General features: G+C 38.8%; 1 pseudogene; it reads left to right on the top strand.

Moving 5' to 3' along the window:
- LOC137234884 (Golgi-specific brefeldin A-resistance guanine nucleotide exchange factor 1-like) overlaps window positions 1–19,662 on the top strand; it is a 39,711-nt pseudogene extending 20,049 nt beyond the window's left edge.
- The last annotated feature ends 4,671 nt before the right edge of the window (window positions 19,663–24,333 follow it).

The raw sequence follows: 24,333 nt of genomic DNA, 5'->3' as shown, positions 1-24,333 counted from the left end.
CTCGCGATAAAACGCGAGAAGGCTGCGAGAAAGCATGGGGTGCTGAGATCACTAGTGGCCTCTAAGTGCATGGCCTTAGTGGAGAAACAGACAAAAACGCATACGTAGCCTTTTGACAGTCGACATCCCATAACGCGGTAGCTTTTGCTGTCGAAAGGCCCCGGTATTGGTGAACGCGCGGGTAAAAGTAGCCCGTTCGCACGGAAGGGTACCCATAAGTTGGGACTGCACCTGCTTTCGATGAATAATGCAGATTTTGCAATTGTAGGTGATGGCTCTGATCATGCTCTTGACATTCGGTATCCAGTATTGGGTTCGGATAAGACGGAGCATGAGCTGGTTCTCGCCAGTCATGATGAGCCATCATAACTGTAAGGCGATACAGCCTACAATTGTAATGCAAGATGATCAGATGACGCTCGTTATATGACATGTCTTTTGAAGCCCCTAGACGCCCTCCTGTTCTAATAATATCATCTTTGTCGATCTATGGGTTGAGTGACAGTATTTCACTCTTTCGATCGATAGGTTCCCTATTTTTCAATTTTAAATATTCTGTATCGTAGAATTGTTTCTGGCAGACTCGTATTAATGCTTGAGTCGTTGCCTTAACCTCATCGGCTGAGATTATACACGACCTTTCGTGGAACATTGCTTTAGTTTTAGTATGCGTTCTTTTATAGAATCTCCTAACATATGATAGAACTTTCAAAGCGCTGGACAGATTTGAAAATCGGTGGAGAATATCTATTTGATCTACCTTTGTCGTGGCATATGTTTGTACCCTCTTCTCCTCAATGGACGTTTTGTATTCGGTTTCTTGTGCTGGTCAGTGGAAATTGTTTTCTTGCAGCCAAGAAGGTCCCTGCCACCACAACGAATTGTTGACCAAATCTGATGCAAGTAGGCCTCTGCTTCCTAGATCCGCTGGATTAGATTCCGAGTCCACGTGAAGCCAGTCCTTGCTACCGACCATATCGATGACCTTAGTGATTCGCTGTGCGACGAAGGTTGACCAGGAACTTTTTCTTATCCATGCTAGTACGATGATTGAGTCCGTCCAGAGGTGAACTTTTGCTGGTCCCAAATGAATGTTTCGGAATATTGATTCTATGATTTCTGCAAGCAGCATGGTGCCGTAGAATTATAAACATGGTAGCGAGATGGTTTTCTCTGGAGCTACTCTGGTTGTTGCTAAAAGTAAGTGTATGAAAACTTGATCGTCTCTTTTCACGCGCATGTATACCGCTGCGGCATATGCTTTCTCGGAAGCGTCACAGAAGCCGTGGATTTCGATGTCGTCTTCCGGTGAAAAATTTACCCACCGCGGTATCCTAATGTTATCTATTTCGCTATAGTGTTGGGTGAAATTTTCCCACTGTTCTAAGGTAGTCGGCGAGACAGGTTCGTCCCAGCCGGTGCCCTCTAACCAGATATTCTGATTTAGTATTTTTGACCATTGGTGCAAGCCAGCCTAAAGGGTTGAAAAGTTTGGCTATAGCGGATAGGATTGCGCGATTGGTTATGTTCTCGCCATTCTCTAAAGCTCCTGCTGTAAAGTAAAACATGTCTGTGTGCGCGTTCCATCGTATTCCGAGTGCCTTCACCGAGCTAGCCTCTTCAAACGCTACGAAGTCCTCGCTGAGCAGATCCGTTTTGGGGGATGTCCTGACGGATTTCCTCACAATTTGATGTCCACTTTCGCAATGGAAATCCAGCTGAGTGTAATGCTTCGCGAATCTCGTTTCTTGCTTTGATAGTTGACGCTATTGTATGTCCTCCAGATAAAACGTCGTCGACATACATACTTTCTCGTAATATACCCGATGCTATTGGGTGGGTATTTTCTACATCATCAGCCAATTATAGAAGTGACCGTATCGCGAGGTAGGGGGCGCAGTTTACACCAAAGGTGACAGTCTTTAGTTCGTAAAGACTGATGGGTTCTTTGGAGGATGTTCGATGGACAATTCTTTGAAATTTTGCGTGATTATCGGTCACTCAAAATTGCCTATACATCTTTTCTATGTCTCTATTAAAGACAAAGCGGTACAGTCTCCAACGTAGAAATAAAATGGGCAACTCTGTTTGGAGTACTGGACCTGGGTGGAGTATGTCGTTTAGACTAATGCCATTTGCCGTCGGACTTGACGCGTTGAAGACGACGCGCACCTTGGTAGTGGTACTTTCCGCCTTGGTGGGGCAGGAAATAATTATCCGTATCGTCGGATGGTATATTATTCTTGATTTTTCTCATATGTCCAAGTGTTTCGTATTCTGATAACACCTGAATATACTCTTTCCCTAACTCTTGGTTTTTCAGTAATCGCCCCTCATTTCTGAAGAATCGTCGCTTTAGGGACGGTCCTAATTTAATATTCTCAGGGTAATCCTGCCTGAATGGTAGCGAAACTGTATACCTCCCATTTTCGTCACGTTTTGTCGTTTCCTTAAATAACTGTTCACAATACATTTCTTCTTCATTAAGCATTTTTTTTGGGATATTTTCTACCTCCTTTTAATTGGTTGTCCAACGCAACTTCGTTGTAGAATGGCATTATGCTCTTCGTTAGACTCGGTGCTTCGATGCGACCGGTTAGTATCCAACGGAACACTGTCTCTTGGGCCAAAAGTGTATTTAGTACATTCTTTTTCAGACCGCTCAGTATAATTTGGGGATATATGTCTCCTCCAAGTATGAGGTCTACATCTTCGTTGATGTAGAACCTCTTGTCTGCCAAAACCAAGTCTGGGAATGCCTGCATATTTATGGCGTTGATATGGCAGGATGGAAGATTCCCAGTGAGTTTGGCTAGGACTAGAACGGCTGAAGCAGGCATCTACTGGTGAACGTAATTCAATTTTGGATGCTTCTTTCACCTGAGCTGACACCGCATTTGTGATGCCTGAAACTTGGGCCTGCATTTTTCTCGCTGGCAAATTGATTCTGCGTTTCAGTCTTTCAGTTATAAAGGAACAGACCCTGAATCAATTAATGCCCGCGCGGAGAAGTCGGTACCATTTTGGCGAATGAGTACGCGAGCAGTTCCTAATAGCACGCCTGTGCTGGAATTGGCATGACAGGATTTTACATTCTGGTTCGCAGATTGTCGCGCCTGTGCCGAAGTTGTTTGGATATTATCCGCATCTTTGAAAGGATTGCGCAGGGCAGTTTGCTGAGATGTATCCGCATGCAGGAGCGTGTGGTGGCGAGAGTGGCATTTGGAACAGTTGTAGGAACTGGTGCACTTCGTCACGGTGTGTCCTGGGGATAAACAATTCAGGCAGCCACTTGTGGATTTTATTAATTTAATCCTTTCTACTGGGGTTAACTCGGAAAAGCGTGAACAGTTTCGTAATCTGTGCCCAGGAGATTTGCACACTTTACAAATTGATTTTATTGTTTGCTTGGATACTTTTGTTTGAAAAGCACCAAGTATTTTCGTAGGGGGTTCTCTCGATTGTCGTGAGGCGTTTGGTTTTTTCACTTTCGAAGTGGCATGCCCTGTAAAACCAGACACTGTTTCAAGTGTCTGAAACCGATTAGACAGGAATTTATCCATATCCTCCCACTTGGATATGTCCATTTTATGGTCTATACATTGCTCCCAAAGAGCCAACGTGCTCTCTGGTAACTTGGTTGAGCAGAGATAAGTCCGGATTGCATCCCAATTGGACGTGTCAATTTTATGGCATTTGGGGGACGAAATACCATTATTTATATAATTTTGTAGCTTTTTTATTGAACTGGCACACTCACTTTCTACCTTTTTTAAGTTAAATAAATAAATTTGTAGTTGTGTGTTAACTAAGAGACGTTTGTTCTCGTATCTTTCACACAAGTTTTTCCAGGCCATCTCGAAACCTTCATTTGTGAGAGGGCATTTTTTAATGATATCTTTTGCTTCGCCCTGCTTTTTGCTGTTTACATGGAATAACTTTTCCACACCTTTCAAGCTAGAACTGTTTGTATAAATTGCCATGAACAGGTCGCGAAAAGTTGGCCAAGACAGATAATCCCCTTTAAAAACTTCCGTGTCGCAAGCAGGAAGGCGAGTTTTATGCCCATGAGGTTCTTGCTCAGGGTTGACGTTCTTTTCATCCTTCTTGTATTTTTCTGCCTCAGCAGATATAGAAGCTGAACATCGCACGTAGATTGCGTATGCTGCCTTTTGCTTCTTTCTGACCGCCATAATGTCATCCGCTGACGCCTCATCAAATCCCGATAGCGAATCAAACGCAGACTTTATCTTCTTCCACAAGGACCGCACCTCTTCCTGCTGTATTGCAAGGGTGTGTTCGCTATGGTCGCTTTCCGGAATAAGGCTGTAATCTTTACCAAACTCTGCGATTGACTCTGCTAAACGGATGTAGGTTTCCATTGTTTTATTTACGTTTATTAAAGAGAAAATTTCCGATTCGAAAAATAGAACTCTTCAGAGTTAAATGCCTGCCCAGCCCTAAATAAAAACTACTGAACTTCGAAGTTTATTATTTATTTTGTTTATTGCAGACTTTGTCAGAGTAGCGACAACGAAAAGGGTTTATTTTAAGGACTTTTTATCACAGCAGCGACAACAGCAAAAAGGTTTAATTTACAGACTTTTTGTCTCAGCGGCACAACAAAAAAGGGGGACCACTCGCCACCTCCACAGATAATGGATGTATTTTTGAAAAAGTGAAAAAATTCGTGCAATAGTCGAAACTAAGCGCAAAAAAAGTGTAAAAAGTGTTTAAAAAGTGAAGTGAGCACCGGATTAATTAATTTAATTGAATTTAATTTCGTGTTTATGATGTGCAAAAAACAAAAACAAAAACCTAGTTAGTATGGTGCGGAAAGTGAGGTTAGGTTACCCTCTTCCTTGTGTAATGTCTGGAAATCCTTACCATTGGGGGGAGGGGGGGGGGGGGGGGTAGACCAGATATTCACAAGGACCGAAGTAAAGGTTAACAAACCAATTGATTTAACCTTTGAAAATAGAAAAATAAATTGGTGCTCACTAAATAACTTCACTGTTTTCACTTCTTTTTTGAATTCAATTTTTCGCGTACTACTCGGGTTTTTTTTTATTTTACAAAAAAACAACACTCAAAAAAAAAAGTGGCAAGAAATATAACACTTACTTCTTATTTTTGCTGGAGGAATTGATGTGATGGCTGTGGCTCCGGTGGCTGCTAATATCGTGTATAGTATAAACTTCCAACTTTTTGGTGGTTCTGCTGGGATATGCTGTGGCAAATAAATTCTCATGGCAAACCTTTGGCAAATTGTGCTGTGTTGTGGACTGTAATTTGTAGGTGCTTTTAGTTCATTTTTCGGGGAGTAAAGACCAATGTTCGGCGTGAGTGCGTCGTAGACCGGCAGTGGGTAGGCGGACAAGGGTCGATCTCGGGATTGGTGTGGTTCACTCGAATTGAAATACGCAAAACACAAGAGGGTTTTTCCTCGTTATAATATTATTTAATTAAAGTGAAAAGAAAATGTACAGTGGTTATACCTTTATGTTGAAAGTGATGACGGTGATCCTCGGCGATGTGTGCTGGTTGGCGGTCGATCGAAAAAGAGGCCGGTTGTCCCGTTGATGACGACCGCTAAGCCGCGAAAAAGTCCTCTGGTGTTAAGGAGGGGAAAGGCCACACATACAACCACCCCCACATATACATGCATGGGTGCTGACAACCTGCACACACACACGTTCGTGTGTATGAAACGTATGCATGTGCATGCATGCACACAAATGCGGCGTGACTGTGGGTGGCTGGAAATATTATTAAAGCGTTAGGGAGGGGCGACGTCAATCAGGTAAAAGTTAGGCATTGGGCCTAAACAGGCTATGTCGACGGCACTGATATAAAGTTAGCCGAGAAACCGCTTGACTATCCGGAATCTTACTTTTCTAGGAAGCATGTGTATTCGTTGAAAGCGCAAGCTGTGTGGGATGTTATGTGACTCTCGACCGAGCACTCAGGATGGGCTTGCGAAGCCTTTTAGTAGCCACGTTGTGTGCACTGGCGATTACCGGGGATTCAGCCTTGGGAGAACATTTTGTGTTATGTCACTCTCGCCCGAGTTCTCAGAATGGGCTGCGAATCCTGTCAGCAACCACGGTGTGTGCACTGGCGATTGCCGGGGCTTCAGCCTTTGGAGGGTTCAGGAACGTGCCTGATGACCAAGTCAACATTCATCAACCTAAAGGCATAACAAAAGATATTAATTTTCACACAGGTATTACTGAATTGGTAAAGTGAAAAGTGTATTGCATCAACTGCGAGTTATTGAGAAAAATACTATAAAGTGAAATAACAAAAAAAAAATGACGTTGCATTGTAAGCGCGTTTGAGTGCATTTATATCTTGAGAACAGTGGGAAAATTGGCAATAGAAAATGGGCACCAATGGATGATACCTAAAAGCAGTGTGAAAGAAAAATAGTTGGAACAAACACATCACAAGTATTATATGTGTTTTTTTTTTTTGTCATGAAACTCCTATTAATTGTTCTGGTACCACAAAAAGGCAGTTTTGAAGTAGACATCGCTGAACTCATCAGCCGCCTACACAGTGACTATATAATGAAGGCGATTTAATGTCCGTGTCCGGAATTGTACAATATGTATATGCCATGTGTGTGTGTAAGGCGCGATAACCTCCGAAGAGATCTAAGGCCGAGCTTCTCTTCCAATTTGCGTCGTGCTCCTCTTGATTTTTCGCTACAAATTGGCCGGACGGGACCTACATGTTTTATGCCGACTCCGAACGGCATCTGCAAGGCAGATGAGTTTTCACTGAGAGCTTTTCATGGCAGAAATACAATCGGAGCGCTTGCCAGACACTTCCGAGGGGCGACCCCGCTTAGAAAAATTTTCTTCTAATTGAAAAATCTTATTTCTAAAATTTTGATGTTGCTTTGCCCGGGAGTTGAACCCAGGGCATACGGTGTGATAGGCGGAGCACGCTACCATCACACCACGGTGGCCGCCACCATGCCATACTAAATGATAAAAGCGATCGTGCGGAAAAGAAGATTATTTTGTAAAAACTGAAACTAAACCTTGATGTATTAAATGAATAAAGAGGCCAATGAGCCCACCTAACTTTAGAAAAAGTGAAACGAAAAATAAGAGGGAAATTTGAATAAAATCATCACGCAGGTCGAGATGGTCAACATATTGCTTTCTCGGTAATCTATATTTAGAGTTAAATAATTTTAATGCTGTTTCACTAAATTTTCTATGTAAAATATCTAGTGCAATATGTTTGCGAATGTAGAGTAGGGTGGTAACCATTTTCTTTGTCCGTAATACGATTATTCCGTGATAGTTTTTGTTGCAATTGTTAGAATTTAAAAAAAAAATTCATTTAAACTCGCACTTTCGGTATAAAATTTTAAGTGTTGATCTCGTAGTTAATATCGTAAATAGGCTCGCCCTCCTAAGTTCGTTAGTACATTTTTTTTGTATAATTAAAACCATTCGATTTACTAGTGATGCCTAAATAGGCATTCTAACATGTTGCCAGTGTAATTTCCAAATTAATTACAGCACTAGCAGACATGGTCGCTAGACATGATACATCGAACTTACAATATTCTCATCATCGTCGCTGAGCTCACCGTCGCATCGATGGAGATGTAGAAAGAAAAACAAGTTATAATTCAATTACATACATATTGTATTTTTTTATAGTAGAAACATTTGTCGACATGTTAGATTAGGCAAATATATGTCATTCTATGGGTAATAATTAGGTGAAAACATCACTTTTTGCCTTGACATTTTGAACCGCGATTTAAAATCTAAGTTTGATTGCGTTTGATCATAAATTTACCACACTCACAACCTGTTTCGTTTACCTGTGGGCGAGTTCGTGTCTTTAGTCGTCGCGTATGCTTGTTTTATTTTAGCACAAATATCGAGTTGATAACTCAAAACATAGCCCATATATTGAGGGAATTTGCAAATAATAAGATTTCCCAAAGAAATTTAAAAATGTTTGAAATTAAAATTTATATAAGTATATATATTATTTTCTTAAGCAACAACACAAAATGCAAGTCTCACGGCGCACATGAAAGAAAGCAGCATACAGAAATTATTCCGCTAGCAGCATACTTGGGATCAACAAATCATAATGTTGGATGACGACATATTCGTTGTTCTATTGTTTGTATCCCTATATATTTGTTTGTGCATTTTTTAGTTTACACTTACTGTACTTTAAAATTGTATACATTTTTGATGTTTATTTTACTTTTGTTTTCCGAACATATGATCAGTCGATAAAGAATAACCACAAGTGTAAGTTGTGTCTCGTTTATATGTATACCTAGTTGCATAACGTAAATTTTAATGACCATGTATCTGAAATGAATGTCTCCTTTTTATACATTTGTGTTTACTTACAGTCCTGAAGATGGCTTCAGACTGAAGCCGAAATATTGACAAATTAAAAAAACCAATGAAGTTTTAACATTGTTTTTTATTTAATCACGGCTTTTAAGCTCATTATTATTAACATAACGTAAACGCATAAGGCTATAAAAATTACCAAAAATATATCGATTAATTATATATCTTTTAATCTTAGGAAGTAATTGGCTTTTGAATAAATTGATAAAAATACCTAAATTCTGAGAATAGTATGGATTAATTTTTTTTGTTATATTCTTACCTTCAAATTACTTGATCTAATGATGTTAGTTATTACTATTATTTCAATAAATGTAAGTTGTAGTGTAAACAAAAAATGGATTCCTGATTATTTTATTCTGATGACGAAATGTAGGGACAGGTTAGTATACCAGGTCTAAATGTTTTTCTCAGGTTGGATGGGTAAAGACGAGGAGGGAAAATGCCAACTTTCCAATCCCTCCGTCGCTGGTTGCAATGAACCTTTTTGATTCCGCTGTTGTAATAAATTATTTTTGTTTCGCTGCTTGAGTTTCGCTGGTTTTTTTTGTATTTTTATCTCCGTTCATGAGGTAAGTAGTGTTAAATACCCTGCATACAAATTTTGTTTCGTACGAATTTCGCTGTATGTGACCGAGACGAGCCCACTCCCATTTCCCTGAGCCAGACCGTAGCATAGCAAGATATGCAGACCCGTCTCGGAAGCATGCGCCTGACTCTTTTTCATTAGTAAACGGCAGCATTCGGGAGAAGTTCGTTACAATATTAATAATTTGTATTTATACGAATTCCGCTTAGATCTACATAGTATGTATAGGTATAAACCAAAAACCTTAGTATACAATTAAACATCCCATAATAAGTATATCATTAATGTTAATAAATTTGCATGGAAACGATATCTTATATGCTAATACAATGCAGTTACGTATGCTGACGAAATTATTTTCTACATAACACGTGGCACTGTCTCCCCATTTCCTCTTATAATAAAATAAGTGAAATATCATTGATTCAAAACTATTATTTGCTAAGTTATATCTTATTATTCTAGTCTACAACACTTTTAAACTTGTTTTATATCTAAGTTGCCCTGGTCTTTAACCGATTACGTCCATTTTTTCTAGAATATTTCCTGCTATAGGGAAAATCTGTGTACCCAATTTTATTACGATCCGTTAATTTTTATACGAGTTATGGCTCCCGAAACATAGAAAATAGTCATAAAAGGGGTGGTGCCACGCCCATTTTTTAAAGTTAAAGTTTGTCCTACTTATTGTTATAAATCCACTTGGGAAATGAAATACCATTGATATAAAGCTCTGTTTTGCAAAGATATAGCTTATTTTATTCGTCCACGACCCTTTTAAAAATATTTTAAAGAAAAATGGGAGTGGTTCTTAACCGATTTCGTAAGTTTTTCTTCAAAGCATTCCTTATAGTAAAGGCAACCTCTCTGCCGAATTTGGTGACGATAGGTTTAACGATTTTTGATTTATATTTAATAATATTTGTAAAATTGATTTTATCACAAGTGGGCGGTGCCACGCCCGTTTTAAAAAAAAATTTAAAATTTTTATCAAGAGTCTCAATATCAGTCCACACGTAAAATTTAAACATTTTAGGTGTATTATTTACTAAATAATCAGGTTTTTGTGTTTTCCAAAATGTTATATATATAAAAAACGGGCGTGGTTATCATCCGATTTCGCTCATTTTCAATACCTCACATTCAATAATCTATTCTGGGTCCAGACAAGCTCGTGTACCAAATTTGGTGAAGATATCTCAATATTTACTCAAGTTATCGTTTTAACGGACAGACGGACGGACGGACGAACAGACGGACGAACTTGGCTCAATCAAATTTTTTTTCGACACTGATGATTTTGATATATGGACGTCTATATCTATCTCGATTCCGTTATACCTGTACAATAGGGCGGGTGGATTTGTGGGAGGCAAAAAAAACGCCCATTGCTCTGTGAAAATCATATTCTAGGGATCAAAATAAGAAACTTTGCCGAAGGAACCATACCTCTAAAACGAATTCTGATGTCCTCCCCCCCCCCCCCAGGTAGGGGTAAATTTTGAAAAATCCCACTTTGACCCATTTAGAGTGCTCCAATCGAGTCCAAATGTATGACCGACCCCCACTAACTTTGGAGGCCCGACCCACCGATGCCAGTGGCACACCCCCTGGAACACCTCCCCCTCAGGTAGGGGTAAATTTTGAAAAATCCCACTTTGACCCATTTAGAGTGCTCCACTCGAGTCCAAATGTATGACCGACCCCCACTAACTTTTGAGACCCGACCCACCGATGCCAGTGGCATACCCCCTGGTACACCTCCCCCCCCCCCCCCCCCCCCCCCAGGTAGGGGTAAATTTTGAAAAATCCCACTTTGACCAATTTAGAGTGCTCCACTCGAGTCCAAATGTATGACCGACCCCCACTAACTTTGGAGGCCCGACCCACCGATGCCAGTGGCACACCCCCTGGAACCCCCTGGGGGTTTACCATACAAACATTTCAAAAAATCGCCGGTTTTGCACTTTACATGAAAAAATCAGCTAAATGGCTATGTTTTTTCTTTATTTTTATTTATTTATTTATAATAATATTTATTATTTATTTATAACAATATCTATTTTTTCTCTTAAGAAATTTATTTAGTCAGAACATATGTAAATGAAAAAATTAAATTAAGTGAGTTATAGAAAAGAAACTAAAAAAATTATTGTTTGAAATCTTTTTTACTTTCAAGTCTGGGCAATTTCGCACGGCTCTCTTATGTCGTCGCCATAACAGCCTCTACATTTTCCGGTATAACCCGTTTGGAAACGCTAGCTAGCTATTGAACATGTCGTTCCGTTCCTTGTATGTGTGATGGAATTTTTGGATCATTAAACGGTGGATCATCTTGATTTAAATATTCTTTCAATGTATCGTACGGTATGCTTCGCGTGAATGGTGGTTAAAATACGATATTTATATCATTCAAATTGATCATTTCCGTATAACTTGTGCAATTAAAGTTTATATCTGATTTTTTATAAACTCTAAGTTCCATTGGCTCGTCAACATCGGTTCGATGGCGTAAAATTTTCTTGATGGCACAGTCGCGCTTTTCTTTGCTATCATCAAATAACACTGATAACAAGATATTTTCCGAATGCACATAATTTGAATTATCTTTAATTACTTGATTGACAATTTTGCGTAAACCAGGTTCTAGAAATCGTGACCAACCAATAGGTGTTGTTTCTTCTCTTGATTTGCTCTTGATACTTGTCAAGCAATTTATTCAATTTATTAAATACACTTTTTTTCAGCATTATTTCCATACCAAGTTTTTCTCAAATTACAATCAACTTATCTTGTACTTGAATAGTGAATTATTTATGGGAAAACTTTTTTGTTCTGTTTTAGTACGATCCCTTAAGTAAAAATAATATCTCAAGTTATCCAGATGGGTTGGTAAAATAAGATCAGTTAAATCAGTAGACACACCAAAAACAGCAACATTATGCTTGGGTATATGACTCATTGGGTTTTCGATAGTTGTTGATGTAGTTGCTTCATCTTGCGGTGTAGAGGATGGTAGATTCATTGAAAACTTTTTGATTTGGAATGGTCACTTCACTTAATATTTTTTTTGAAATATTTTTTTATCTGAAATTAGCACTTCACACTTTAAGTTCTTCACAACGACTTAATGCATTCACAAAAACTGTTGCGTTATATATGGTCTACGAGACGAGGTAATAAGAATGAAATGGTAATTTCAATTCTACCTGCTGTGTCTGGTGGTGGCTTAAAAAAACAACACAAGCAATTTTACGATCTGCAATTGTGTCACCGTGATACCTTCATTTTTTAAAACGGTTGAATAAAAAACCCACACAACTATGTTTACGACATGCAAATGCATCACAGTGATGCCTTGGTTTTAAAAGGGTTGTAAAAACGCTAATTTCTAATAATTTTTTTTAATTTCTTTTCTATTACTAAGTTAAATTCATTTTTTCATTTACATATGTTCTTACTAAATAAATTTCTATAGAGAAAAATAAACTCCAAAAAGAAAAAAACATAGGCATGTCGCTGATTTTTTCATGTAAAGTGCAAAACCGGCGATTTTTTGAAATGTTGGTATGGTGAACCTCCAGGGCGGTTCCAGGGGGTGTGCCACTGGCATCGGTGGGTCGGGCCTCCAAAGTTAGTGGGGGTCGGTCATACATTTGGACTCGATTGGAGCACTTTAATGGGTCAAAGTGGGGTTTTTCAAAATTTGCCCCTACCTGGAGGGGGGAGGTGTTCCAGGGGGTGTGCCACTGGCATCGGTGGGTCTGGCCTCCAAATTTAGTGGGGGTCGGTCATACATTTGGACTCGAGTGGAGCACTCTAAATGGGTCAAAGTGGGATTTTTCAAAATTTACTCCTACCTGGGGGGGGGGGGGGTGGGGTGTTCCAGGGGGTGCGCCACTGGCATCGGTGGGTCGGGCCTCCAAAGTTAGTGGGTCATACATTTGGACTCTATTGGAGCACTCTAAAAGGGTCAAAGTGGGATTTTTTAAAATTTACCCCTACCTGGGGGGAGGGGGGTATTCAAGGGGGTGTGCCACTGGCATCCGTGGGTCTGGCCTCCAAAGTTAGTGGGGGTCGGTCATACATTTGGACTCGAGTGGAGCACTCTAAAAGGGTCAAAGTGGGATTTTTCAAAATTTACCCCTACCTGGGGGGGTGTTGTTCCAGGGGGTGTGCCACTGGCATCGGTGGGTCGGGCCTCCAAAGTTAGTGGGGATCGGTCATACATTTGGACTTGAGTGGAACACTCTAAATGGGTCAAAGTGGGAGTTTTTAAAATTTACCCCTACCTGGGGGGGGGGTGTACCAGGGGGTATGCCACTGGCATCAGTGGGTGGGGCCTCCAAAGTTAGTGGGGGTCGGTCATATATTTGGACTCGATTGGAGCACTCTAAATGGGTCAAAGTGGGATTTTTCATAATTTACCCCTACCTGGAGGGGGGAGGTGTTCCAGGGTGTGTGCCACTGGCATCGGTGGGTCTGGCCTCCAAAGTTAGTGAGGGTCGGTCATACATTTGGACTCGAGTGGAGCACTCTAAATGGGTCAAAGTGGGATTTTTCAAAATTTACCCCTACCTGGAGGGGTGGTGTTCCAGGGGGTGTGCCACTGGCATCGGTGGGTCTGGCATCCAAATTTAGTGGGGGTCGGTTATACATTTGGACTCGAGTGGAGCACTCTAAATGGGTCAAAGTGGGATTTTTCAAAATTTACCCCTACCTGGAGGGGGGAGGTGTTCCAGGGGGTGTGCCACTGGCATCGGTGGGGCTGGCCTCCAAAGTTAGTGGTGGTCGGTCATACATTTGGACTCGATTGGAGCACTCTAAATGGGTCAAAGTAAGATTTTTCAAATTTGCCCCAACCTGGGGGGCACATTAGAATTAATTTTAGAGGTATTGTTCCTTCGGCAAAGTTTCTTATTTTGATCCCTAGAATACGATTTTCACAGAGCAATGAGCGATTTTTAAATAGACCCGCCCTACTGTACAACCAACCGTTATCCAATCGAAGTTAATATACTCTGGGTGCAAAGCACGCTGAGTATAAAAAAGGAATCGAGAAACTACGTTCAGTTATATGTACGTATGTTCGTGCGCATATACTTGCATACATATGTAGATATCCGAGTTATGTATACAAAACTACGTTTGCCATTTCTTTTTAATAGAGCCTACGATTTCTTCTCGACACTCGTGTCTTGAAGTACGCGTAAATTTCGCGAGCTTCTCGACATAAACTTAATTGCTATATGGACAGTATTTATACACTTGGTGTTTTTTTTACTTGTGAATTTTTTGTTGATTATATTCAGAGCTGCCCAACGCCTATACACTTGTAGCATTTTTTTTTTGTTTTGACCTGAATCATAGGCACAGATTCAAATTCACACTTTGAATATAAAAAAAAAAATTCATAGCACTCCCATATGCCCTCACATATAATTTCGAATCATATGAAAATACTTGAATTTCTTATGAATGTGCCAGGAAAAAGCACTCCCGTATGAAGCTCAGGCACTTGTGTATGATAAAAAAAATTTACACTAACAATTTGACAACTAAACATTATTCAAAAACATTATAGAAAATGTCAACTCATCTCTGGTCAACTTGCTTGGAACAAGCTTGCCACTCATTTATTTTTTTGCAGTTAAATAGTGTTTAAGGCAAGACAGCTCGTCAAAAAGCTCGCTATCATTAAGAATTGCATTCGGAGTATTCTGGTTAATGAATGTCAACCCGCTTTCAACATTTGACCAAATTGGTGTTTCACGAAGTAAAATCCACCCTAAAATTTATATTTCTTTAAATGCAGAATTCCATTGGCAAATATATTGTTCACATCTTTCATAGAATTTGTTAGCACACACTGAGAAATTTGTTCCACTAAGATCTCTTCCATTATTCAATTCGATTAATAAATTTTTCGAAGCTATCGGTATGAAAGTTTCTCTTCTTCTGTCGTTCAGCTTGAGAAGTAAATCTTTTATTACCTATGAAACTTGTGGGATTGAAATATATTGCTTTTCAATCTATGTTATAGAAAAATGAAATAATGCAGCTTGAATATGTGCAAAAAATAGCCATGTTTCAGCAAAAGGATCAGAAAAAAAGTTGAACAAAACTGTTGCGCATTGATTTTTCCCAAGAAAGAACGTCTTAAGTGGTTTAAATAGTTTAAGTATTCTTTCTAATGCTGGCATCCAAGTAAGCCATCGAGTTTTGCTGTACCCTAATAACCTATATTATTCCACATCTGCAAAATTACAAATCTCTTTGAATTACTCCAATCGAACCATATAAATATAAAAAAAGAAGTATATTTTTACAATAATAACTTCAATATCAGTTGCTAGGCATTCTATGGCAGTTTGAATACAATTGTTCAAAATTTGCGCAGCGCTGTTAACGCCAATTAGGCTTTTATTAAGACGTTCTTGGATTTTATGGAAAACAGTTTTTTGTCTCGCCATATCGCACCACCAAAATTAGTATTAGCGTTGTCAGCGCAAATTCCAACTACCTTTTCGCGTAATTCAAAACTCTGTATAACATTGAACATAAAGTTCGACAAAATACCAGATGTTTCTCCAGGAAGTTTATCAATTTTCAATATTTTAACTTGCATGCCCTGAACAACAGCGCACGTCTGACAAATCAGTTTTAATTTTTCTCAGCGACATTGGAAAAAGATATTGCACGTAACATCCTCGCATTTTGTTCTAGCACACGCATAACCCTGATCAAAGCAAGCTTTTATTAATTTCGTAGTGCAATCATTGGATCTAAATGAGTGATGGTGCTGAATGGAATGATAGGCCCATGTTCCCTCGTGTAACGCATTTTGCCTCTCCTTAGAGTTGAAATGTGTACTACTTACAAACATATTTAAGGAGTGGCTGGAGGATGCAGAAACATCCGCACGTTTATGTTTTGCAGTCTGAAGGTGCTGATTAATAGCCGATTCCCACTATTTGTACTGGAAAAAATAGAAAAGCATTTAAGACACCGCAGGTCATTTGTAGTAGCTAAGCTTTTAAAAAAAGGAAATTTCTTTTCAAGCTCGCTATTAGAAGTGACACTTTTTCCTTGGTGGCATGTTCCTAAATAAAACAATTGTTAGTTCCCGAAATAATTTTTGATTGTATTATAAAATTTTACCCAAGTAAAGTTGCTAGTTTACATCAATTTATGTATGTATGCTTTAAATATAAACATACTTTTCGGAATGTGTTGTTAAAAGCTGATTTCCAAAGATAAATGGTTTAGTGTGTCTTTTTTCCCAAATGAGGATGATCGTAGACCGAAGGTGCCCGAATATGTTCTTTCTGTTAGGTTGATTATAGTAATTTTTAAAAACAGTTCGTGCTTATAGTCATTAAAGCGATGAAAACGGGATACAAAAGAACACACTTATTACTTGTGTGAGTAAACAGCTGTTCGAAACAGAGGTATATAGAGTTGTTTTTAAAGCCCCGCGCTGCATACGCGTTCATGTGACGGCGACGAATTTTTGGATAGGAACGTATTTACAAGCACGTTGCAATTCACTTTTGGATAGCTTTAACTATTTTAAAGGCCATTTTTGGATAACTTAAAGGACAGCTTCAAAAAAAAAGGACAAAAGCTGTCCTTTATTTTGGTAAAAATTGTAAAAGGCAGAAGCGTAAAATAAAAGGCTGTCCTTTGAAATAAAGGACGGATGGTCAGCGTAGGCATATAACCAAAAAATTTAAGCAAAACTACCAAAACAAGAGGAGCCTATTCTAACTTCATATGATATTAGTTAATTACCCTCAAGGGAAGTCAGTAATTAGTGATACAAAATTCTGGTTCAGAACTAGACCTAGAGTGCAAAATAAGTATTAGTTCGTTAATAGCTAGATTTTCAGACTAAAAAAAACTGCTACCGACTAAAAAACTGCTACCAGCTTTAACGAGCTGCGGCTAAATATGAGTATGCCTCTTTTTCAACACTATTTGACCAGTACGTAACTATCGAAAAAGTACCAAAAAGAAATTGGTATGTAGTTAGGAACTAGTGAAAAGTTAAAGCAGCGGGACAATTTCCACCGCCTAGGATATCGTAATGTTAAATTCGCCAGTTGAAAACATATAAAGGAAATAAATGGCGAACTATTAGTGGTTCAGAATAGGGTAGAAATGCACTTATTTTGAAATAGAGATTCTCCTTATGGGGTTAGTTTCTGTGACTTTTTATTTCAATTCGGCATATTATTTTTCTTGGTCATGAGATATTTCATGACTGGAAGTGGGAGGAACCGTAAAGTAACCTTGCCTATCATTTACTTGTTAAACATTTTATTAAATTCAGTAATCTCTGTTGCTAATATATGTATGTAAATTTGAACACAAATTTAAAACAAACCACGCGGAGCCCGCTAATTTATCATTTCAAAAGTTTTAAAATTCAATTTCCAATGCAACATTCGCTTTTAGTATGATTATTGAAACCCAAATTCCGACGATATATGAATATAGAATATGTTCCCACAAAACTTGAGGCTAGGGTCAATGTAATTTTTCGCTACTTTCAGAATTAAATTTATTGCCTCTTGTATGCTGGTGATATATATATATATATATTAGCGGACCCCGTTGCACTTCGTAGCAACCAACCAAAAAAAGAAATGAAAGATTATAAATTTTTTTTATGAAATGAATGCATTGTATTTCAAAATTATTAATGTCAATCCAAAACATTTGGATATACAATATTTTTAGTTTGCCCATTGGAAGCGAGCACAAAAAACAATTTGGAGTTCCAACTCTGCATCATTTGCATTCATTGCGCTATCAACAGATTTATATGATGGCACTGCACCTGGAAATTTTTCTTGAATCTGTTAATTGATTGCATTGACGTGCAAATTTTTTGGTGCCAATTGTGATTCCTGTAATTCTGAACAATATTTGGAAACACACTTTCAATCAACTCTTCTGTTGATTGGAGAATGGTACAGAAATTGTTCGACAATGTAATCAATGCATTTGCATTATCGAATCGAACTTTTCCATTGCCAATATCTAACAACTGCTTCGATAACCGATCTGCAGATTGGTCGTTGTGGAATTGAACGCGCATATTTATGTTCAATGTCAATTTTTGCACATGTCGCCACAGAAGAGAAGACTCTAAACATGCGTTGATCTCATACGCCGTTGTTGATCGTGGAACCACAGGCAATATTTATCGAAAATCCCCTGACAATAATATTAATGCACCACCAAAAATTTCTAGATTCTGACGTAGACCTTGCATTGTACGGTGTAATGCTTCCAGCGATTTTTTATGAATCATTGTACATTCATCCAAAAGAATAATAATTACATTTTAATTAATATCGATTAAATTTTAAAGTTATCAATCAATAAATATAAGCATACCTGCACATTCAACGGCAATTTTAATGCAGAGTGCACTGTTCGTCCACCATCCAATAGAGTAGCAGCGATTCCCGACGAAGTAAAAAAAATCATAACTCAAGAATGGCTAAACCGATTTGGGATTTCAAAACCAACTAACCATCACTACTCCTTCCTGTATCTTTTCTAAAAATTTCATGGCAATCTGTCGAGGCGTTTTCGAGTTATGGAGTGTCTATCAAAATTTACACTTTTTTTATTTTTTTTTTTTGCAAATTTTGAATTTTTTCTAAAAAAAATTGTAACTCAAGAATGGCTAAACCGATTTGGGATTACAAAATCAACTAACCATCATCTCTCCTTCCTGTATCTTTCCTAAAATTTCATGGCAATCTTTCTATCCGTTCTCGAGTTATGGAGTGACAAACAAAATGTACACTTCTTTTTATATATATAGATATATTAACGTAATATTTTAAGCAAATCGGTATTTTGTAACTTGAAACCAAATATTAAACTTTTTCCGACCTCAAACAATTACAATTTTTTAAATATATATTTTTAAATAAAAAAAAGTTTCAGTACACATACAATTTTATACATGTATTGTGATTCGCACTTCCATATAAAAAATGTTGAGCAGCACTGATTATATTGCTTTCCAATGACATTTTACTCAAAACATGTTTATTATACATATAATTTTGTTCATAATATTTTATTTTTTAACGAGACATCGAGAACAAGGTTTCTCGCGAGATTCTCGAAATACTCGCGAGCTTCTCGACTTTCAATTCTCGCGAGATTCTCGTATCTCTACATACTCGTAATACTCGCGAGCTTCTCGACTTTCAATTCAGTCGCTGCATTGGCAGTATTCTCTACATTTCGGTGTTTTTAGTTGTTATTTTGTGGAAATTTTCATTTGTGCTCCAGAAAAAATCATAAGCTCTATATAAAACAGCTGATGAATCGATGAAATTGAATGTCGAGTAAGCTTGCGAGCCTTACGAATCATTCGAGATTCGAGAATCTCGCGAGAAGGCGACACTCGCGAGTAATCTCTTCTCGAACAAGTTCGAGAAATCGTAAGCCCTACTTTTTAAACAAAATAATGCACAATTGATTCATAAAAAAATTCAATTCATAGAGAGGGTATATGTAAAATATTTATATGTATGGCTATATATACATATATTGTTCTTTCTTCTTCTTTTTTTTATAGCTAATAATATTGAAAGTAGCACTCTGAATAAAAATTATGCATTAATAGATTAATTACGGATTACCTTATGGATTACATTAGTAAGCGTATCAGCATCGAGCCATTTCGTTCATTTCACACTTATTCAACAAGAAATATAACTTTTACTAAGCTTAGTCTTTACACAAAAAAAAATTTTTTTTTGAAAAGAACTTACCTCCATTTACATTGTTGAGTGGGATACATACCCAAAAGAAAAATCTAAGCTCTTATAATTACGATATGAGTAATATTCCTTATAAGTTAGATAAATAAATGCTACAAACATTTCCACCTCTGTAATAAACTACGCACAACATTTTCATCGAGGATTCATTCTTCCTAATTCACATATATATTTATATACATACGTTTGTTTAAGTTTATGAAAGAGTAACTAACCTTCACAGCACCAAGCGACGTGTGGAAACGTAGTTTAGGTCAAAGAATGACGTTGTTCAAACTTTGAATGGTGTCCATTCTTGCTTTGAATGAATTAAGAAAAAAAAAACACGTCAGGTAGCGCAAACTAGTGTTTTGCTTTACGAGAAATACATAGTTGTACTTATATACTCGTATATGTTAGAGCGGGTCAAATTTTTTTCCATCAGGAGTATAGCAAAAACGTAATCTACAGATGATTCTAAGAAAAATTGCTGAAGACACCATAGCCCTAAGTCAGATTTCGAGGTCCCGATTTTTGCAAAATAGATATTTTGCCATATGAATGTAGGGTTTGACCAAAAAATCTTCATAGCTTCTGATATAATTATAGGAAAAATATCATATTGGGCTTACTTTAAAAGTATTTTACGTACTTTTCAGAATCAATTAGTAAGCGTATCAGCACCGAGCTATATCGTTCATTTCACGCTTATTCAACAAGAAAAATAACTTTTGGTAAGCTTAGTGTTAGACACAAAAAAAACTTTCCAAAAGAACTTACATCCGTTTACATTGTTGAGTGGGATACATACCCAAAAGAAAAATTTAAGCTCTAATAATTACGATATGAATAATTTTCCTCATAAGTTAGATAAATAAATGATACAAACATTTCCACCTCTGTAATGAACTATTTGTAACATAGCGTTCAAATAGTCGACCCCCACTATAATCATTTTCTGCCTACGCCTGAGATCCCCACTGTAATCCTTTTTCGCCTACGCCCGAGAGTATACACAAATAGTACATTGACAGGTAGCCAACAGCAGAAGTTACATACCCATGCATTCGAATGGCATTTGGCAACAACAAGGGATATGCATAACACGGCGGTCAACAATAAAATGCAAATCACTGAAGCGCCCAATTAGCGGTTCATTTCTCACTCGCATCATAGCAGAAGCAGTATAAAAGAGAATGAATTTGCTGTTGGCACTTCATTGCTCGCAGGATAGTCAGAGGAAGTGGTTGCTTTATTAAGCAGCTCAGTCACTCCACCTAACTAGCTGAGTGGAAGGGGTGCTGCCACGGGTCACCCTTTGCTTGCGGGGACAACGGGTTGTCGCCTTTATGGTTTTCTCGCCCGTGTCCCAGCTAAGCAAGGGGGTGGGTGGTGGGTCTCCGCCTTAGGGCTACCCCGCCCCTTCCTCTCAGCTAAGGCTCCAGCCGACCCGGTTTAACAGCTGCGTATCGTGGTGCCTTCGGGCCCAGTTTCTCCTCGCAGCCTACGAACCGCCCCTGGCACCTTACCCTAGTGTGCGACCACGGGATGAGCGATGTCAATCGAACAAGCCAATCCCTCTTCCAGAGGGAAAGGGGGGTGCCGCCACTGCACTGGTCACCCTTTGCGTGCGGGGACAACGGGTTGTCGCCTTTATAGTTTTCTCGCCCGTGTCAAAGCTAAGTAAGGTGGGACTCACCGCCGTTCGGCCAACAGACCCCTTCCCCTCAGTACTGGCTCCGGCTGTAGAGCGACTCCTCAGCTAAAGGGGCTACTACTGTGCCGCTAAGGCGCATTTCCACTCAGCCCACGCATCGACCTACAAAGTACCGGCTGGTACAACTCCGCGTCCAGCCCTGCCATCGTGCAAACATGGAGGCGGTGGTGACCAGCTAGCGAGTCAGCACTGAAAGCGAGTGAGCCAACCACACCATGGAGTGGACAGGAGCGCTGCGCTGTGAGGGGGCGGGTCACCCTTTGCTTGCGGGGACAAGGGGTTGTGGCTTTTATGGTTTTCTCGCCAGTGTCCCAGCTAAGTGGGGTGAGGGGGGAGGGGCTCGTCGCTTTACGAACATCCGGCCCTTTTCCCCTCCGCTCCGTCTCCGGCCGTAGACTGGTTCACAAGCTAAAGGGGCTACCGCTGTGCCGCCAAGGTGCATTTCCCCTCAGCCCACGGATCGGCCTACGGATTTCCGGCTGGTACAACTCCGTGTCCAGGCCGCCCTCGTGCGGGCATGGAGGCGGTGGTGTCCAGCTAGCGGACCGGCACTAACCATAATTAATTCATTCCTCGCAGGTCCCTCCGCCGCCGCCACTGAGACAGCGTCATTATAGGAAGCCGCCACCCGCAACAGCCGCTACTGGCCGTCTTGATCTTCCCATCGACAACAGAGACGTACGATGCCTTGAGATATCTCATTTTGCATTTTAATGACATCCATTTGTCCTAGACTGCTTTCCATTGATTTTATTCTTGTGTAGAAGCGTTCGGCTGTCGGCTTCTGAAATAACAAAATCTATACTAAGTAATTATATAACAACGCTTATATGGGCAATGTTTGTAACGGCTAATCTCAAGAAGTACCAAACCAATTTTTATGATTTTTTTAAAGAAATTATTGACACAAATAAACACCCTGCACTTTTTATTTTTCCCATTTTCACAAACTAAAGCCCTTTATTTTTAGGATAAAATTGATGAAAACCCCCAAATAATGCAAGCATAAGACCTTTTGATGGCCAAACCCAAGCTACAGCGGGCCAACAAAAGGACTAAAGAGACACATATGTATACTCACAGCCAAAGGGATTGCGTCATTTCGCTCTTGGCAAATGCACGAGTTTTTTGCTCGCAACGAGCTGATGTGTGAACAATGTACATTGTACATACATATGGAAGGTAGCGCGCGCAAATCAAGGAACGTATGTCAAGCGATGAAAGATTGACGACGCTGTCGTCGTTTTGACGATTTTCAAATAGAATGACGCTTAGACGATTTTGTGATGAAAAATGACGATTTAAGCCTGCCTTCTATGTAAGATTTCTTTTAAATATTTAAACACCAAGAAATTACTTACATATATTAAAAATTGAGATACAGCTTTTTTATCAATTTGTACTTTTTTTTTTTTTAATAATTTTTTTGTATAATTTCGAACACTAAATTTTATTGCCATTTGCGCTTATCTTTTATACGCTTACTAGTACTGTGCAAGAATGGCATTTGATGTATGTATGTACATACAAGCCGCACAAAAAGAATTTGACTGCGAAAGTGAACGGGAAAGGATTTAAGAAAAATTGATAAATTTGCGAAATTGGGTAAGTTTTTCGACAAATATATGTAAAATTCTTATTAAAGTATTTAATATGATTGTCTGATGGGTACTAAAGGTCAAGAAGCAGCTTCAAATATACCCAAAGAAAAAGATGTGAGTTTTTTGATAAAATTTAGTGCATAAATTGAAGATGCCTTTTTCAGGTTACGCCGAAACGGTCAAGGCGGTTTTGCGAATCGTGGCTTACCGATGCCCAATTAAATAATTGGCTGAAAAAGACCAAAGAGCCCAGTGGAAATGATTGTGCGTATTGCAAGTTATGTAATTGCGTTTGGAAAGCTGCTACTGGCAAAGCAGACTTATAGCACCACGCTGAAAGCGAGCATCACAAGAAAAATATGCGTAGCCTTGAGACTCAACCGGCAATTAAGGATAAATTTAACACTTCCACCTATTTAGAAACAAGTCGCAAAGCAGAACTTCGAATATGCGCATATATTTCCCGGCATAACTTACCATTTTCTGTGGCAGATGACCTTTTAAAATGTATTAAAAGCAGCTTTGATGACTCAAAGGTTGCAGCAGTAATATCTTGCGGAAAAACAAAAACTAAAAGTGTCATAATCAAGTACCAATTGAATGTGACATCTTTCGTACAAATAAATTTTCATTATGTATTGACTGACACCTGATGTCAGTAACACTAAATTGCTTATCCTGGTTGTGAGAGTTTGCATGAACTATTCAGTAAAAGATTTTTTTTTGGATTGATACCTGTCGACAAATGTGATGCGATCAGTTTACACGGCGCAATCAAAAACTACTTTATTATTGAACATTGAATACCTTATGCTAAAAATATGCTAGACGGAGACAATAACATGACCGGCTCGAAGTATTCGGTTGCCCGACTTTTTGAAAATGAAATTCCTAACTTAATCTATATATATATAAAGAAGTGTACAATTTGATTGTCACTCCATAACTCTAGAACGGATAGAAAGATTGCCATGAAATTTTTAGGAAAGATAGAGGAAGGAGAGATGGTTAGTTGATTTGAAATCCCAAATCGGTTTAGCCATTCTTGAGTTATGATTTGTTTTTAGAAAAAATTCAAAATTAAAAAAAAAAATAAAAAGAAGTGTGCATTTTGATTGTCACTCCATAACTCGAGAACGGCTCGACAGATTGCCATGAAATTTTTAGGAAAGATACAGTGTTATGCATGAAACGAGATAACAGCGCCACGACAATAAATTAT

This window comes from Eurosta solidaginis, chromosome X (assembly GCF_040869045.1).
Source record: "Eurosta solidaginis isolate ZX-2024a chromosome X, ASM4086904v1, whole genome shotgun sequence".
NCBI lineage: Eukaryota > Metazoa > Arthropoda > Insecta > Diptera > Tephritidae > Eurosta > Eurosta solidaginis.
Note: the sequence above shows the minus strand (reverse complement) of the source record. Positions and strands in the feature narration are given on the sequence as shown.